General features: G+C 39.0%; 1 protein-coding gene across 7 annotated transcripts in view; it reads right to left on the bottom strand.

Moving 5' to 3' along the window:
* SCN1A (sodium channel, voltage gated, type I alpha subunit) overlaps positions 1–18,012 on the bottom strand; it is a 130,945-nt gene that overhangs the window by 102,196 nt on the left and 10,737 nt on the right. For 5 of the 7 annotated variants that reach the window (XM_012726107.1, XM_012726119.1, XM_012726117.1 and 2 more), the window contains exons 1-2: positions 12,520–12,771; positions 11,682–11,770 (exon numbers count right to left, since the gene is read on the bottom strand). The exons of 1 other annotated variant lie outside the window; for it this stretch is intronic. The gene's annotated coding sequence lies outside the window, so the exon portion shown is untranslated. Of the gene's footprint in view, positions 1–11,681; positions 11,771–12,519; positions 12,772–18,012 lie in introns of those variants that run through there. One more of the 7 variants, XM_012726113.1, reaches the window with a different exon arrangement.

Below are 18,012 nucleotides of genomic sequence, written 5' to 3'. Positions count from 1 at the left end.
AGCACAAAAGGAAATGTATCACTCCTGGGGAAAAAAGAGATCATAGCTTTTCAGACAGAGAAAAAAGCAGCAACAAAGGCTTGGAGACAGAAACAGCTCTGGATATTCACAGAAATGCAATTACTTGTACAGGACTAATAATAGGGTAGATAGGCCATGGAGAACAGATACACCCAGACAACTCACAGAAGCCAGCCATCCTGAACAAATTGGGCTTTTACCTCAAGACAGAACTTATGGTTTTAAGCTACAGTGAAGACTTGGTGAGCCTTTTAGAAATATCAGTGGTGACTGTATGGAGAGCAGATTCTAAGTAGAACTTCGTATTTGATAAAAAGCCAAAAAAAATCTTACATTGAATGATGAAAATTCAATTAAACTTATTAGAGCATTCATTTTTTTATAATTTCTGATTTGCTTTGAAGCACTTTTTGCTCACTTTTACTAGAACTTACCAAACTAAACTGATGATATGCGCAGTTCATGTTACAGTCATGGAAACTGGTATATATGACATAGTCTATTTAGCATGACTTCAGGGGACTTAGTTACCTGCATTATAATAATGTCAATGAATACATGTCTCATTGTACTAGACATAAATGTACTATGGAATGTGATTGATTGAATTAATCCTTGTCGCATAAATTTTTGTTTAGAATTGTTTATATTAGGGCCCTCCCTGGTGGCACAATGGGTTCAAGTGCAGCACTGCGAAGCTGGCTGCAGTCACTTCAGCAAGAGTTCAATCCCTAGCCAGGGAGGTGACCAACATGACACAGCAGATGTCTCCTATCTCGCTTGCTGCTTCCCTCAGCAGTGTAATTTGTCAATCTACCTGCTCTGCTCCCCACTCTGTCTCTGGTGAATCCTCTTACTACCACTGCACTTCTGGCCTGTACCCCTGTTCTGTATGCTTAAATAAATAAATCTGTAAAAAAAAGAATTGCTTATATTATTAATATTATTGAGGACCCCAAAACCTAATTTATGTGGGTTACATTTATTGAAATCAAAATGGACAAAAATTTAAATATATTTATTAATTTATAATAACAATAGCAAACTAGTAACATGTTAACAAAATAATATTTTAGGTAAAAAATAATCAGACAAAAAAGAAACATTGAGAGCAACATTGTTTTATAAATTTATGAATTTCTTTAATATTTGAGTTTATGTCTTGATGGGTTAAATCTGCTTCTGCATTCAATCTGGCATTCAAATAGCTTATATTTGAATGGAGAAAACCTGGCTTCATAAAAACACTTAGTTGGAAAATCATAATAGTTTTTCACATAATTGTAATAGTATTCTCATTGTTTATCAAACTTTGACGAGTGGAATCTGAAATTGTATCTTTGAACTTCATGTTCTTTGTGTCACTAAAGTCCATTAGTCTATTACATTTTGCATTTATTATCCAGGTATGCTTTGTATCACTTATCCATCACTCATTTGTAAAATATTGGTAGACTAAGTTATTCAGAAACTTGAAATACTGAAACATTTCATTATACCTCTGTTAATATAACCACTAAATGCAACAGAAAATCCCTTTAAATTTTGAGTAAAGCTGTTGATATAATGGTGGCAGAAAGAAGCTTTCCAAATTGTAATTTTTTTTTCTTGAAAGTTTAAATGCTGTCATTGGTAACAAATATTATCAGTTATTTCTCTTGAAATGACGGGCTCACTTCATTCATTTCTAAAAAATTGTCTGCCAAATATCCAAATCTGAATAACTACAATTTTCCTGTCAGTCATTCTTTCAAGTAAAAATGGTATCCCATGGAAAAGCAACCAGTTCAGCTTGTAATTCAACCAAATGCACAAAATACTTTATTTGAGTGAATCATCATACTATAATTGATGCAAATATTCTTTATGTATGCATACTTCCATTTCAGCCCACAGAATATGTAAAATAAACATCTGTCTACCGATTATTTGATGAACTTTTTATTCCTCTACCAAAAACATTTCTTTAGTAAAACTATCTTTTATTTAATTTATTTGGCTTTATTGGGGATGAATGAAGTGATGAATATGAGTACTAGTACAATTTGATATTACTGTTTTGATAAGTGTTAAGACAGAATTTTAATTGATCTTTGGAATCAATAATATGGACTAAAAGACAAATATATTATTATCAAAAGAATTTTTAGCTGATGGACTCCCTAAAAGATTTCAAAGGAACTCAATGCATTCTGTGGACCACACTTTGAAAATACTGCTGATCATGTTAATGATTTTTCTATTTTTGGATTACATTCTTTATGCATCAAACATACTGACAACATGACGGTGGAAAATAATTTTCAAAAACAAAGTGAGGGAATGCAAAGCAGAGGATAAAGCAAAATGTCTATGAATGAAAAAAAAGTGTTAAGATAAGACAAAGTTTGGTCCTAGAGAAGAGAGAACTGGAATTTCATTTTGTTACTTCATAGGGATTTTTTACAGAGATCAAAAACTCATTTTCATTTCGTGGCTTACTGATTTTTATTTAACTTAACTATGTTTAGAGTTCCCTTTTGGAATTTTTTCATATGACACTTGTCTTCACTCATACAGGTTGACTTATAATTCTCTAAATGCCTTAAATATTGGTTTACAATCTTCTAGGCTCTTTAAGTCACCTGAAATCCAAAATGTCAATGCCCACAAAATACTGAAATTATGGTAGTCTGGACCTGAAGCCAATGAGTTACCTCTTTGGTTTTGTACCAAAACACTGATATATATATAGCCCCAAATACCACTGGTCTTTTTAAATGGCATATCACATTCCAATGTAGTAGCAAAACTGTTGGCTGGTAGCATTTGTTAAGTCACCAAAAGAACTCTTTCCAGGATTTCCAAATCTACTGACTTTCTTACTTAGAATATTTCATGTGTCAGAATTCTCAACCTTTTCCCTCCTCTGTAAATACATAACTGGAAGCTCTGAACTGTGGTTTCCTTTCTTTATTTGATACTTTAATTTTTAAATGATCAATATTTGCTTTAAAATAATCTAGATATTGATCTCTAAAACATTTATTCCTCTTCACAGAGAGGCCTCCCTCAACAAAAATAAGACCACATTCCAAAATTCAACATATACTAATGATCCACCACACTGCCATGTCATCCTGGAGAGCCACACTGTTAATTTACTCATGTCATCATTCTATTGGATAATCTTTCAGTTTGCTATTGCCAGCTTAGTGAGTTTTATTGTAAGTCATTTTAAAATTTTTATACCTACTATGTCAGAATTTACATATATTTTTCATTGTTTTTAGTATTCTCAACCTGAAGTCAATTTTTTTAAAGATTAACTTATTAATGCTTACAGAACTGGGGTGCAGGCCAGAGACATAGGGGAGGTGAGAGGATTCACCAGAGACAGAGTGGGGAGCAGAACAGGTTGATTGACAAAGTACACTGCTGAGAGGAGCAGTGGGTGGGCCAGGAGAGGTCTGCCATGCCATGTAGTTCAGCTCCCTGGCCGGGGATCGAACTTGTGCTGCAGTGGCTTCAGAGAGCTTCATACTATAGTGCTTTAACCCCTTGTGCCACTAGGGAGAGCCCTGAAGTCAATCTTTATTAAAATAATTCACTGTAAAGAATAAAAACTATATAAATATGATCTTCTTGAATTTTTGTTGAGTTCTAAAGGGAAAATTCAGATAACCAAGTCAGACAATTTTGGTAATAACACCTTGTGACACTGTTTTTAAAAAGATGTATTTATTTATTCACACAAGAACTGGGGTATGGGCCAGAGGTTAGAGGCCACACCAGAGACAAAGTGGGAAGCAGAACAGATAGACTGACTAAAATACACTGCCGAGGAAAGCAGTAAGTCAGCAGAGGCCTTGTGGGTCAGCTCCCTGGCATACCAGGGACTGAATTCACGCTGCAGTGGCTGGCAGAATCTTGACAGCACTGCATCTTTAACTCCTGTGTTACCAGCGAAGCCCACCTGGTGGCATTTCAAAACTAACTTTATAACTAATTTCCAAAAGTTCATCTATTGTTATAAAATTTAAAAAATACTAAGCTTTATTATACAGTGTTTGTGGGCTGGTAAAATATTCAGATATTCCACCGTTTCTGCAGTAACTTCACATTGAGTTCATGACTTTTACTGGAGATATAATAAATATATTTGTACAAAACAGAGTCAAATATTCCCACTTAAAAATAACATACACTAGGGCCCTCCCTGGTGGCGCAGCAGGTTAAAGCACAGCACTGAGAAGCTAAAGCCACTGCAGCATGAGTTCAATCCCCGCTGCCCCGGAGGGGATCCACATGGCGTGGCAGACCTCTCCTGACCCGTCCGCTGCTCCCCTCAGCAGTGTACCTCATCGATCTGCCCGTTCTGCTCCCCACCCTGTCTCTGGTGAATCCTCTCACCCTCCGCATCTTTGGCCTGTACCCCAGTTCTGTACAAATACATAAATCTTAAAAAAAAAAAAACATACACTAAATTTTATTCTGATGCTAAAATATTTTGGAGGATTTGAGCCATAAACACTTTGGTATATGAAATCAATTGTTAGTACCGATCATTTTTATGTTAATTTATGGGAGTCATTTTTAACACCTTGATTTCTATGATCATTTCTTTTTAGCATAGTGTAATTAGCTTGTACTGCTTTTATCATCAGAAAAATAAAGTGCAATATCCTGCTTTTTAAAATTAAATTTATAAAGGAAACAGATATCATATGAAATCACACAAGTCAGCCATTAACTATTACAGTTTTTCTTTACAGATTTTTCCTATTCAAAACCCTTAGTTAAATGATCTAAAATGCCTCACAACTTACATTGGCCACGATTTATGTAATCATTCTCCTAACAATGTGTATGTAGCCTGTTTTGTTTGGATGGAATTTCACCTCCTGGATGGGGAATAGTTTGATGGGGATGTCAGTCAAGGAACTCAGTTCACCTTTAGCTGAGTCAGTTTCACAATCCAAACTGATGCACAGTTACTAGAATTTTAACTTTTAACCAGAATGACCAAGAAGAAAAGCCTGAAAGCAGATGAACTGATTCATCCTAGCAGAAAATAGCATGCTGCAAAAACTACCCAAAGTTTAGTCTGGACTACCTGTCGCTACTTTCTTGACTCATGTCATTTGACTCTTGTCAATTACCCTAGACATCAACTCTGAGAGGCAGTGCCGCTCTGAGACATTATTTGTATAAATCTCATTCACGTTCAGTTGTTTTGGCAGACTTTGAAAATAATTATTTTATTTGTAATTTCACCATGAATTTCTAATGTTTAATATCCTTTAGGATCATTTTTCTTATGAAATAAAGAGGTGAAGTTCAGTAAACGTATAGCTTATGAGCATGACCGTGCCTTTCCAGCATACACATGGTAGCAGAATCTCCACCATTCAGCTCTGCCCACTTGTTATTCAACATGCCTCTTTCAATACAAATCTAAATTAATTGCCTTTATTGTATTATTAATAAACACACAAAAGACTCCTTATATCCAGTGGGAGGTGAAAATGAATAATGAAAGTCCACCATTATTATAACAACAGTTTCATCAACAACAAGTAATTTAGCAGTTTCAATCTTCTTTGTCATTGGTTCAGCTGTCACCATCAGTACAGCCAGAGACAATGCCATGAGTAGAGCTGTGACACCTTCACAATCTCATGGGAAAACCTCAACCTCTAGCAGCTCAGAATGTGAATGTATTTGAAAAACACTTCAAGAAGATGATAAGTTCAAGCAAGGCCATTAGGGTACCCCATCATAATCTTACCAGTCTCCTTGTAAAATGAAATTTGGATATAAAAAAAGATATTAGGGATGCCCACAGAGAAAAATAAAACAAAAACATGTGAACACAGTCAGAAGGCCACCGTCAGCAAGTCAAAGTGAGAGGCCAAAGCAAAAACCAAGCCTGCGGACACCTTGATTTGGAGGGTTAAACTTCCAGAGCTTTGAGAAATAAATTCCTGTCATTTAAGTTACTTGATCTGTGGGTTTTGTTCTGGCGTCCCTAGCAAACTAACACAGCAGCCAATTGTCTTAGAATTCTATCTCACGTTCAACAGTTTCTCCTCAATTGTGTTTGTTAACATGAAAAGTAGACTAGCAGCATATAGAAATAGTATAAAGAATATAGATAATGTTTGCATGAGTTCCAGAGAGCATGTGAAATACAGTAGAGATGTTTCTTAGAAATAACTAGTAACATTTCTCTAAAAATAGTAGCTCATTGCTGAATTGTGCATCATTATCTTCTTAAATTTCTAGTAGAATCACAAATGAAAGTGCTTTCAACATAATATAAAAAAAATTGATAAGAGTTAGGTTAAAAATGTGTTTAACAGTTAAGCATATATAGGCCAATTCTGTGATACTTTAAAGTTCGGGGAAAGCTCAAGAGGGAAAAATCACAATGGCTTTTATTATTTTTATAGAAAAAAATGTCATCTCTGTAACCAGTGTACAAAATAATTGGTGCTAAAAAGATAGATGCATTTAAATAAGGCAAGATTAACATGCCATCTCAAGTGGAGGGAGGAAGGGAGGTGGAGCAGGCTTATCAACAATCAGTATTGGCACAAATGGATGCCAGCATGCAAAAGAATGACACGAAATCAGTGCCCTACCTCACTTTATAGACAAAAACTAACTCAAAATGAATCATAGACCTAGAAGTAAGAACTAAAACTCCAATACTCATAGGAAAAGACAGGAGTAATTCTACATGACCTTGAACTAGGCAATGGCTCCTTCTCAGTACATCAAGGACACACATGACAAAAGAAGAAACTTAAAGCCAAGGATCAGAAATACTTCATCAAAAGTAAAGACAAGGGCCCTCCCTGGTGGCTCAATGAGTTGGAGTGCCACACTTCAAAGCTGGCCACAGCTGCTTCCCTGTGAGTTAAAACCCCAGCCCCAGAGGTGACCCACATGGCTTGGCAGACCCCTCCTGAGCCACTCACTGCCCCCCACAGCAGTGTACTCTGTCAATCTGCCTGTTCTACTTTCCACTCTGATTCTGGTGAATCCTCTCACCACCCCTACACCTCTGGCCTTTACCCCAGTTCTGTATGCACAAATAAATAAATCTTAAAAAAATTAAAGACAAATTTGTAGACAGGGCACCAAAGTAAGCAGCCACATGAGAAGACAAAGGTTTTTACTGCTTCTCATGAAAAACTAAGAAGCAAGATTTCTTCAAGTTAGAAAAGAAGCTCATACTTGATAGAGAGAACTACAATGTTGGTAGTAACTAAGATGGAGTGGAGCAAACAGTCAAGAAAATAGAAAGACATACCATTAGGATGTGAAACTTGAGGAATAAAAATACAGTAACAGGCCATCCCTGGTGGCACAGTGGGTTAAAGCACAGCACTAAGTAGCTAAAGCCACTTCAGTATGAATTCAATCCCCACCCAGGAGGTGACCCACATGGCATGGCAGAACTCTCCTGACTGTCTGCTGTACCCCTCAGCAGTGTGCTTCGTTGAACTGCCTGTTTTGCTCCCCACGCTGTTTCTGGTGAATCCTTTCACTGCCCCTGCACCTCTGGCCTGTATCCCAGTTCTATATGTATAAATAAATAAATCTTTAAAAAGGTCTAACATAGGGAAATGTGAAAAGTTGACTTTTATATTTTGCCATTATTTTAAAACCACATGCCTAATATTCATTTAAAAATTACATTATGAGGGCCCTCCCTGGTGGTGCAGCAGCTTAAATAACAGCCCTGAGAAGCTAAAGCCACTTCAGCACGAGTTCAATCTCCATCCTGCAGCTGACCCACATGGCATGGCAGACCTCTCCTGACCTACCTGCTGCTCCCCTCAGCGGTCTATTTCATTGATCTGGCTGTTCTGCTCCCCACTCTGTCTCTGGTGAATCCTCTGCACCTCTGGCCTGTTCCCCAGCTCTGTATGCATAAATAATAAATCTTAAAAAAAATACATTGTTGAATCACCTACTGTGCCTACTGTGCCCTGGCCACTCGAGGGATGAGGGATGCAAAGCCTGGTTGTGTCCGCCTGTCTGTTCTCAGCCCGCTGCTCCTCCTGGACTTAAGGGAAAGTCTTCAAGACTGAGCACTGCTAACTAGTTAACTGGGCCTGCTTTTGAAGTTTTAAGTGATAGTTTGCAGCCATCCAACCAACAAGCTCATTCAAACATTTTTATTTTATTAAGTAGTGCCCTGTAAACACCTTTACGAGAATGATGCTGAATTCTAGGAACTATCACATTTTCTACAGAACTTCACAGAATTTTAAACCTTTTTAGCACATGTGGAAATGACTGGTATCCTTTCTTAAACCTACTAACTTGTCACTATTATAGGAGACTTACATTTACTTGACATTGTCCATGGATTGTTTTTACAAAGGAAGGGGACAATTAGAGTTCCAAGTGCCTTGAGGCGGTCTCACAGGCCCTCTGTTACTAAACGCTGGACTCAGTTTCCCTCAGCCAATAAAAGGAAGCAGAGTTTGAGGAAAAGGAAAGAGGTTTAATTTGTCGACAAATGAGGAGAGCTGCAGACTCATGTCTGAAACACCACAGTCCTGCTTTTTGGCCCGGTGCAGGGTTATTTATACAAAGGGAAAAAAAAAAGGGGAGGGGGAATGGGCAAGGGTCTGCAAAGAGGAGGGGGCAGGGCTCAGCACGGAGCTGGAGACAGTTGGGCACAGCTTGTTTTTTCAACATCTAATGTTTAAAGCCCTTTTCCTCCGAATGCAAGACAAACCTGTCAAACAAGGGGAGAGAAATTGCACAGAAGAGGGAAAGGCAAACTTGCCAATGGCTACCTGAGAGACTTATACAGTCATAAAGAAAACAAACTTGTCAAATAAAGGGGAAAGACAAACTTCTTAATGCTTATCTGAGAGACCAGTCATTTGTAACCGTATCACTACCAGTCCCCTGGTTCTTTCTGTTCCGTCTGCTCTCAGGATGGCTCACAGGCAGGTGCCATTCCTCCAACATGACAAACTGTGCCCTGTGGGACCTTTGTGTCCTCTCTCATCCTACTGCCCAGATTGCTCTTCTCTCACTCATTACAAAAAAAGCAACTTCCTGCCCCTTGGCATCATTTTCTCTCTGCAAGCCCCTATCTCCACCTAGGGCCTTACCCGGATTTATTATTATTCCTCCAGAAACATATAGTCATGGTTACTTCATTACACATAATTTGCCTACTGTTTTTACTCCACCAGTGGACCAAAGTTCCATGTCAGCAAGGATTTTTAAAGTTTCACTTACCGTTTTTTAGCACCTAAAATAGGAAGACACAGATGCATTTTTAAATAAACAAATGGGGTAGACTCAGGGAATAATTCTAAACTGAACTACCTTACGTTTTTGACATGTAGGAGAGCAAATGAGTAATATATTGGTGCCACGAAGACTGCACAAATCTGAGTCTGCTACAGGACAGAATGAGGGGCACCCCAAAACCTCCAATACAAGGCCTATCCTGGCTACATCATAGCTCTCTGATCACACAGGTGGTAAGAAATGGTCATGGGCACAGACTCCACAATGCTCAGGTTCAAGATCAGGCTCAGTCTTTGCTCTTTAACCAAGGGCAAAGTTAACCACACTGTGCTGTGCATGGTTTCCTGATCTATAAGTTGGTGATAAACTACCTTATAGAATTAAATGAGAAATATTTGTAAAGAATGGTTTAAAAGAGTGGTTAGCATCCACTCCCTGTCCTCTTAAATAAAATATTGTGTATGAACATGGACCAAAGAAAAAGCACCATTTGGGTATTTGAGGCAGCTGGGCTTAGTTTTTTTTTTTTTCTTTTTTTTTTTTTCTCCTGACTATCACTACTCTGGAATAAGTCTTTTCCCAGCCCCTACTGTAAAGAGCAGAATGTGAACAGCTGGGAAACAGGCTCAATTGACTAATCAGAATTTCAAAGGGAAGTGATTAGTTCACAGCTCACAGCCCATTGACCCAGGTGTAAAGCTGTTAGAGCATCAAATAGCAGAGTCCCCCCCCCAATCACCCCCCTCCCCACTGCTTCTGTATCTCCTCTTTCTCCTTCATTCCCCCCTTCTAAGGTAACTGGGAGACCAGGCATCCAACTGTCCAAGAAGAATATAACAGTTTTTATGGGCCCCTGGCTAAATTGTGGATGGTTGCTCATACCCAGATTAACCCATGGGGACTGCCTGTTCTGTAACATTCTAGAAATAACACTAGATAAGCCCCTGATTTCTCCCCTCCTTGTCTATTATAACGGAGAAAAGTGCTCTTATCTTTTCCCCTCTGTGACTCAATCTCTGGGTTCCCTAACATTGCCCTCTATACAAGGAGCTAGACTGGTTTCTACTGGATTCTTCTGTGAGCTTCTGGAATTTTCATTCCTGTGCCGGTGGCAATGTAGTTTACTTCTGGATTTCTGGTCTATCCCTTTGCCCATGGTATTGCTAGTCCCTAATGCTGATCCAGACTGAGATCCCCAGTGCCTTATTGGATACTGTATAATTAATTAGGCTTCCAATTGTGCCCTCCTCTTCTACCAAAGAGGGAGAAACCCTCCTGACCAGGCCTTAAAGTGAAACTGCCCTAATAAATGAAGCTCCACATACCAAATTTTCCAGCCAGAAGGGGCTATGTAAATGGAGACTAAGCCTCGGCAACAAAATCCACATACTATTTTTACCAGTATTGGCATTCAGGGTGTACTGACCTCCTAATGAAATTTTTGGAAAAAATTAAATAAATAAAAACAACCAGACCAACAACTGAAGAGGATAAGGGGAAAAGCCACACAAGTGACTTGCAGTGAGTTTCATGAAAACTAATTCCCTTGCTGGGTCCATGTGATAACCAGCCACTTGTGCTCCTTTTGAGTGGTTTATAGTGTTACCTCACCCTCTCCACCAAATTGTTTTCCGGTAAATCTTTGTGGCCATCCATTCCTGTCTACACATTATGTTCCTAAAATAGACACCATCTAAAAATCTCTTCCAGGAGCGTGGTGGAGGAAGGCCTAAATTGCAACACGGCTCCTAGAAGAGAGGGAGGTGATGGCTTGATGGCAGCAGCCACCGAGGGGAGATTTAAAGGAGTTTCTCTCCACAGTGATGCCGCTTCCAAAATACACGGGTGAGGGGACAGGAAAGTGTCAGACGCCCGGTGAACGTGCAGAACTCCACGTTACATCACCCTGGCAGGCCAGGTATTGCAGCAAATGGGAAGGTAAGCTAGACCCTGCCCGGCAGGAGCAAACGAAGCAGGAAACACCAGCCTCAGCATGGAATTTTCCTATTCTGTTTGGCATCATCCTCTTGGGATGATTTAAAGTGCTTTATGGAGAAATATGTTCTGTTACTACACCAGCACATCAGAAATACCACGTGAACCTATAAATCCATAGAAGATGGAGCCACATTTTATAGGTGTGATAGCAACAGCGTTTGGCAATTTGCAAGTTTGATACTGCACCTCGGAAATATTTAGTTCCGTGCACATATGGACAGGGCATTACCCTGCTTTGGCTTTGATCATTTTACCACACTTGAACAAGCACCCAGCCCCACTGTATTTGAACTTATTTAATAAAGAGGAGTGACAGTGACAACTGTCGGTGAATAACTGAAGGGAACTGAAAGAAATGAGAAGTCATCGTGGGAGGGGGTTTAAACACGTACCTCAAACAGGTAGGAGAGAGGGAATCCAAGATTACAAAGGCCAAAGACGTTTGAAAAGGCTTCATGTCCACCCAGAGATATTTCTCGTGCTGCTTGGAAAAGCAAGACGATTCTTACTAGGAACCCAACGGGCTCTGCAGTATCATTGCTGATAGTGACCTCTGTCTAATTAAAAGTAGCTCAATCTTTCCAATTTGGCGTTCGGGGGAAGAAGGGATTGTTTTTAGTTTTCCCTTTTTAAGTGCGGTTCAGCGAGAGTTAACGGGATTAAATCCTTGTCCCCTTCTCACCCGAGGCTTGAAGCAATTCTCCTGAAATCCCAGCCTTTACGGGAGGCTGAACACCCCTGCAATGCTAGGTTCCGGAGGCAATCCTGCCGCCACCGCCACCCTTCTTCCTGGGGGTTAACACTGAGATCTAATTTTTGCTCCATCCTTTGGAACAATATGACCTCTATTCACAGCCAGCTAGTCCAATTCTAAAGCACCGGTGAAGGAGGGGGCTTCAAAAGGAGACCTTGAATAGTGGGAAAGCAAGCAAAGGCAAGAACTGGCTAGCTTCCAAGCTATTTCAGGCCAAAGAATCCCATGTTGAATCAAAATGCTGAACTGCAAAACAAACCTGATTTCAGTTCATGGAAGGTTGAGAGGAGGGGGAGGGGAAGGGGAGGAGAAGGGGAGGAGAAGAAAGGGAGGAGGGGGATAGTTGGTCTAATTCACATACAAAATCGACTTCCTGCTCTGCTCAAACTGTATTTCTAAGACTCTTCCCCCACCCCCCAAAGAAATAACTGTAACGATAATGCCTAAAATTGCAATGAAACAACCAGATGGCTTACCTGATAAAAATGAAAATCACCCATCTGCAATGAGGAACAGCATCTCCCAAAGACTAGATGATAACAACGTGTCTTCAGTTGGAATTGTTCCGATTCCTTCTTGCAAAAGGTGAACAAGTATTTACAAGAGCTGCAGTCTCACTGGGGCAGGACACATATAGCCAAACACACACGCACACATACACATATGCACCAGAGACCTCTGCAGTATCCTCTCGGCTTCATCCTCGCCTCCCTCTATGGTACCTAATACAAATCAGCAAATAGCTTGTTTAAAAAAAAAAAAAAAAAAAAAAACCGAGAGCACCTTACATTATATCGCCATCTAGTGGCCAAACGCTAACTATTTCTCTCCATCCGACTGATGTTTTCTTTCTCAGCCTCCTTTATCTCTGGCCTTTTTCCTTTTTTTTCTTTTGGCTCTCTTACTAGTGTCTCCCTCTTGTTTTTCCTTCATTCTAAATTATTCTATACAAAACATCTAATAAGTCAAAGTTAAAAATGCTTAAGACTGTATATATAGCTATCTTCAAGTGTAGCAAATAACTTCAGTTAACTTTATTCCTACTTTCAGTGGTTGCTATCTATAAAAGTTACAGAATTTGAATGGACCAGGCGAGAAAATAACAAAAATAATGAACAACCATATACCAGAGACATTTTTTGGGGGGGTGGAGTGGGGAATGGGATAAAAAACGGGGAGGTGGGGAGGAAAGTGGTGATGGCACACGGGTGACTGGGTGATGGGAAACCCGTGGGGATTACAATTGAGATGGCAAAAAAAAAAATGTACAAAATGATGTAAAAACAAACTGTTATAAAATTTTTAAAAAGTTACAGAATTTGTGAATAAAACTTTACTTGTCCTTTTATTCTACCAGGAGAAAATTGGGTGGCTCTTTGTTACATATCTGTAACAGTCCATTGGGGAGTAACTTTGGATTTTTTTTTCATTTTTAATATTGTTTTAATAGTACTTCAGACTAAATAGTCAGAGGTGTTTTACTTCAAATGAAACATGAATAAGCATGCCTCTGAGAACTTCCATGAATACTTACATCTTCCCCTATAAAGTCAAGATGTCCTAGTGTAAATGTCTTGATTTATTATCTTTTTACTATGTTTCCTGATATGTATATATGATATTAATTTTAATAACAAGTTTTAGTAAGCAAATATATATATATTGAATCCAATTAAATTTTACCTGTTGATAGATTTGTGAAAGCCATCAGGTTTTCTAAAGACAATAGAAAATCTAAGCTAAACTATAACCAAAGCCACTGACAGTTCACCTTTCTTATAGATTGTAAAAAACTAAAAGTCTTTAAGATTTGGTCATGTGTAAACTCACAATTAACTGTGTAGTTTACTCATTTTCAGTAAATTCTATGCACTTCTTATTTGAAGACTATCACTTACCCTCTATTTAAGTTTTCTATTCCTAAGTATAAATGGTGCAGTAGATAAATTTATTCCCATTATACTGTGAGAATACTGAGAATTTTGCAGCTTTTGTGAAATTTATTCAGGATCATAAAAAGCTTGTAAAACAACAAAAACTGAAGTTGTTAGTCCAGAATCCATTGTTCTTTGCAGTATATCCAAAAGTCTACCTGTCTTTCCTTGTTCTAGAATGAGAGATTTTTTCCTAAGACTTATTTATTTATTTATTTGTGCATACAGAACTGGGGCACAGGCCAGAGGTGCAGGAGCGGTGAGAGGGTTCACCAGAGACAGAATGGGGAACAGAACAGGCAGATCATAGAAAAGTACACTGCTGAAGGGAGCAGTGGGCAGGTCAGGAGAGGTCTGTGGTGCTGTGTGGGTCACCTCCCTGGGTGGGTGGGGATGGAACTCATGCTGAAGTGGCTTTAGCTTCCAAGTGCTGTACTTAAACCTGCTGTGCCAACAGGGAGGGCCCGAGAGATTTTTTTTTTTAAGATTTATTTATTTGTGCATACAGAACTGGGGTACAGGCCAGAGACTCGGGGGGTGGCGAAAGACTTCACCAGGGACAGAGTGGGGAGCAGAACAGGAAGATCCACGAAGTACACTGCTGATGGGGAGCAGCGGGTGGGCCAGGAGAGGTCTGCCACGCCATGTGGTCACCTCCGGGGCAGGCGAGAATCGAACTCATGCGGAAGAGGCTTTAGATTCTTAGTGCTGTGCTTTAACCCACTGCGCCACCAGGGCAGGCCGTTACCATGTGTTTTAATTCCTTCTAACTACTTCCTATAGGTATCCATTTTTTTAAAGTATGTATATAAGTCCTGACAAAAGCTCTACCTGTGTCAAAGCCAGAGTTGAACTACCTTCTTTGCTTAAAAGGACCAGGGTGGGGGTGGGTATGTATCCCCCGCAAAGAACTGGTACTGTTAATGCAGATTCAGGACGCAGTATGCTAAGACATTGAGAGAAAAGAGCCATGCAGGTATAGAAGTAGGAACAGAAGACAGATGCAGAATAAACCCAATGATTTCTTGTTTCTAGTTACAACCCTTCCCAAGATCCAGACACTTACCTAATTTGGAGGTTCAATGACAGATCAAATGAACTACACTTATGACAGATCAAATGAACTACACTTTTGCTTAGCTGAACTTGGCTTCAGTTGTTCCAACGGGCCCAGTTCACTCACTGCAGTATCCAAATACTCTGGCCCTTGAAAGTTATCAAGTACTGCTAATATTCTGTTCAACAGACACCTCATTTGTCAGGCCCAAGGAGAGTCACATTATTATCATAGCACACACCACCCTTCTGCCTCTATTGTTTTTCAGTCTTTTGAAAAGCCTTCCCTATATCTATACATAGAAAATTCTAGCAATGATTTAGGTATTCCTCTCCGATCATGTTTTTCTTTTATTTTCTCAGTGAGTAGAATAATATATTTTTTCTTATTAATTCCAAAGCACACAAAAACTTTCACATTTAATTTTGTGAAATATGGCTACTTGTTAAGTGGGAAGCAGGCACAAAAAAATAAATGGCTGTTCTGGGCCCTCCCTGGTGGCTCAAGTGGTTAAAGCACAACACTATGAAGCTATCCACAGCAACTGTAGCACAAGTTTGACTCACATGGTGTGGCAGACCTTCCCTGTCCTGCTTGCTACTCCCCTCAGCAGTGTATTTCAGCCAGTTTGCCTGTTCTGTTCCCCTCTTCTGCCTCTGGTGAATCCTCTCACCCCCCTGTACGTCTGGCCTGTACCCCAGTTCTTATATGCATAAATACATGTGTCCTTTAAAAAATGACAGAAAATAAAGGCTGTTCTGATACTAACTTTCCTCATATAAGGTCTTATATACAGGTAAAATGTGAGATTCATTAAATTAGTATAATGTATGCTTCAAATCACATATGCATAAAAGATGGCAACAGATAAAACCTCATCTGTGCTGCCCTGTAACCCAATTGCTCTTGTCCCTTTTGACCTTGTGCTGAGAGTTTTAAGCACATAATTGATTTACCTCCCAGATTATAAACTCCCTGTGGAGTTTACATTATTTATCTTTGTATGGTGAATTAATTAATTGAGATAGAATTTTCTCTTTCTCACTATTGTGTTGCTTCTTTCAAAGAATGAAAAGGAAATTTGTTCCTTTCCTCACAACATGAAAATTAACCATCTCAGGAGATCTTCTGTAATCTTTTGCAGAAGGTAGAAAGAATGTATGCATTTCCTGTGTTACCATACCTGTTCCACCTGGGACTGCATGGAATTTCTCAGTTCACTAGAAAGCTTGGGCAATACCTTTCCTATGAGAGAGTTCTAATAGGGTAAAGAAAATGAAAGCATAAAATGTCCTTTAGTCTTTTCACAGTTCTTTCTGCCATGAGAATAGATTGCTACTTTGGGGTTAACATCAGCAGTTCACTGCTCCAATACTCAAAAGATATAGGAAATATTGTAATGGGACATTATCACAATCAGTAAATCCTAGTGATGAAAAGGAAGAAAGTCCTCCCAGGTGGAAAAAAAACTATATCGGGGTTTTTTGTCTCAGTTTTAAAGTAAATAGGAGCATCTCCTGTTGCAATTAAAACTCCAAAGTAGTTTTAAAAGACAACTCAATATCACAAGATTAAATCAATGATTAATGTCTAAATATTATGTAATATTTTCTTGCACAGAAATTAAAGGGACTGTGTTATCAAAACATGTGGTATGATGTCCATCTCTTTGAATTCTCAGCTCTTTTTTTAGATACCACATAAAAACGAGCTTATCAATTAACTTGGGACCTGGGAAGAAGGGAGTCATCCTTGATATTTGGCCAAAAATTCTCTAAAGTAATGGCCAAGTAATCCTATTTTGAGAACTGGATTCCACTGCTCAGAGTTATAAATGACCGTAGAGTTTTCCTCCTTTATTTTGCGGGAGTCTAAGCTCACCCAGTCATATGAAGCAGGACTGGCCCTGAAGAAAGGGATCAGAATACTAGTATCTGGAGTAGAAGTTGAACAATGATCTGAACTCGAGGTGGTATCCCAGAGAACGTGATGATGAGGCAACATGTGTGGTAGGGATGGCAAGCCCTTCTGATGGAATAGTGAGCAAATGCCAGGGCCAGAATTTGAGTCCAGAGCTTATATCTCTGAAGCCACAAGCCCACTGTATCATTACCTGGTTTCCAGTTGTGACTTTGACTCTCATGGAATGGAATTCTAAAATACAGTACTGATACTATCCTCCAGTAAATATAACTTACTACTTTAGGGCTTTGCTTTTGTGGAGGGGAATTTCTCAGTACCTTTTCTGTAGATGCATGTTCTGTGAAGATTTAGTACCAATTCCAAGCTTACCTCCAAGTATTCATTAACATGGTGCCTTCAGCAGTCACTATTTTAGAAATGAAAACAATTTCCCAGCAAAAAATAATGAACTATTATCATTATTTCTCAGGTTAATTTGTCCTTTTGAAGTAGAGCCAGAAATGAATGTGGAATTTACCTTCTATTAGATAAACAAATGTAGAAACAATAGTAAAAAATCCTCATTAGTACTAACGTCAGTAACTCATTTTTTTCAATGACTTTAAAGTTACAGTTTCTTGATAGCACAAAACTGGCCTCCTGATTTCAGAATCTCTTGTGGGCATTCTTAGGTGGACATTTGCAACTGTTGTAAAATCCATATAGGTTTTCTTTCCCTCATACCCAAATCAACTATTTTTTCATACATAATATCAAACTGTTGGAAGATGCTCCCTTTCCTGCACATGGAATTTACAGAATTATAGCTCTTACACACTTAGATGTCTAACTCAGATTACTGTTTTTAAAATCACCTATAATATATTGAGTCTAAATCATTCAAGTTTTTTTTTTTTTCTGATGAGTTTATTCTAAATGTTTTCTGGGCCCTCCCTGGTGGCATAAGGGGTTCAATTACAGCTCTGTGAAGCTATATGCAGCCCCAGCAGCAAAAGTTGGATCCTGGCCAAGCAGCTGATCCATATGGCACAGCAGACCTCTCCTGACCAGCGGCT

The sequence above is a fragment of the Condylura cristata genome, unplaced genomic scaffold (assembly GCF_000260355.1).
Source record: "Condylura cristata isolate star-nosed mole 26May11 unplaced genomic scaffold, ConCri1.0 scaffold00002, whole genome shotgun sequence".
NCBI lineage: Eukaryota > Metazoa > Chordata > Mammalia > Eulipotyphla > Talpidae > Condylura > Condylura cristata.
This window is presented reverse-complemented; position numbering and strand designations above follow the sequence as displayed.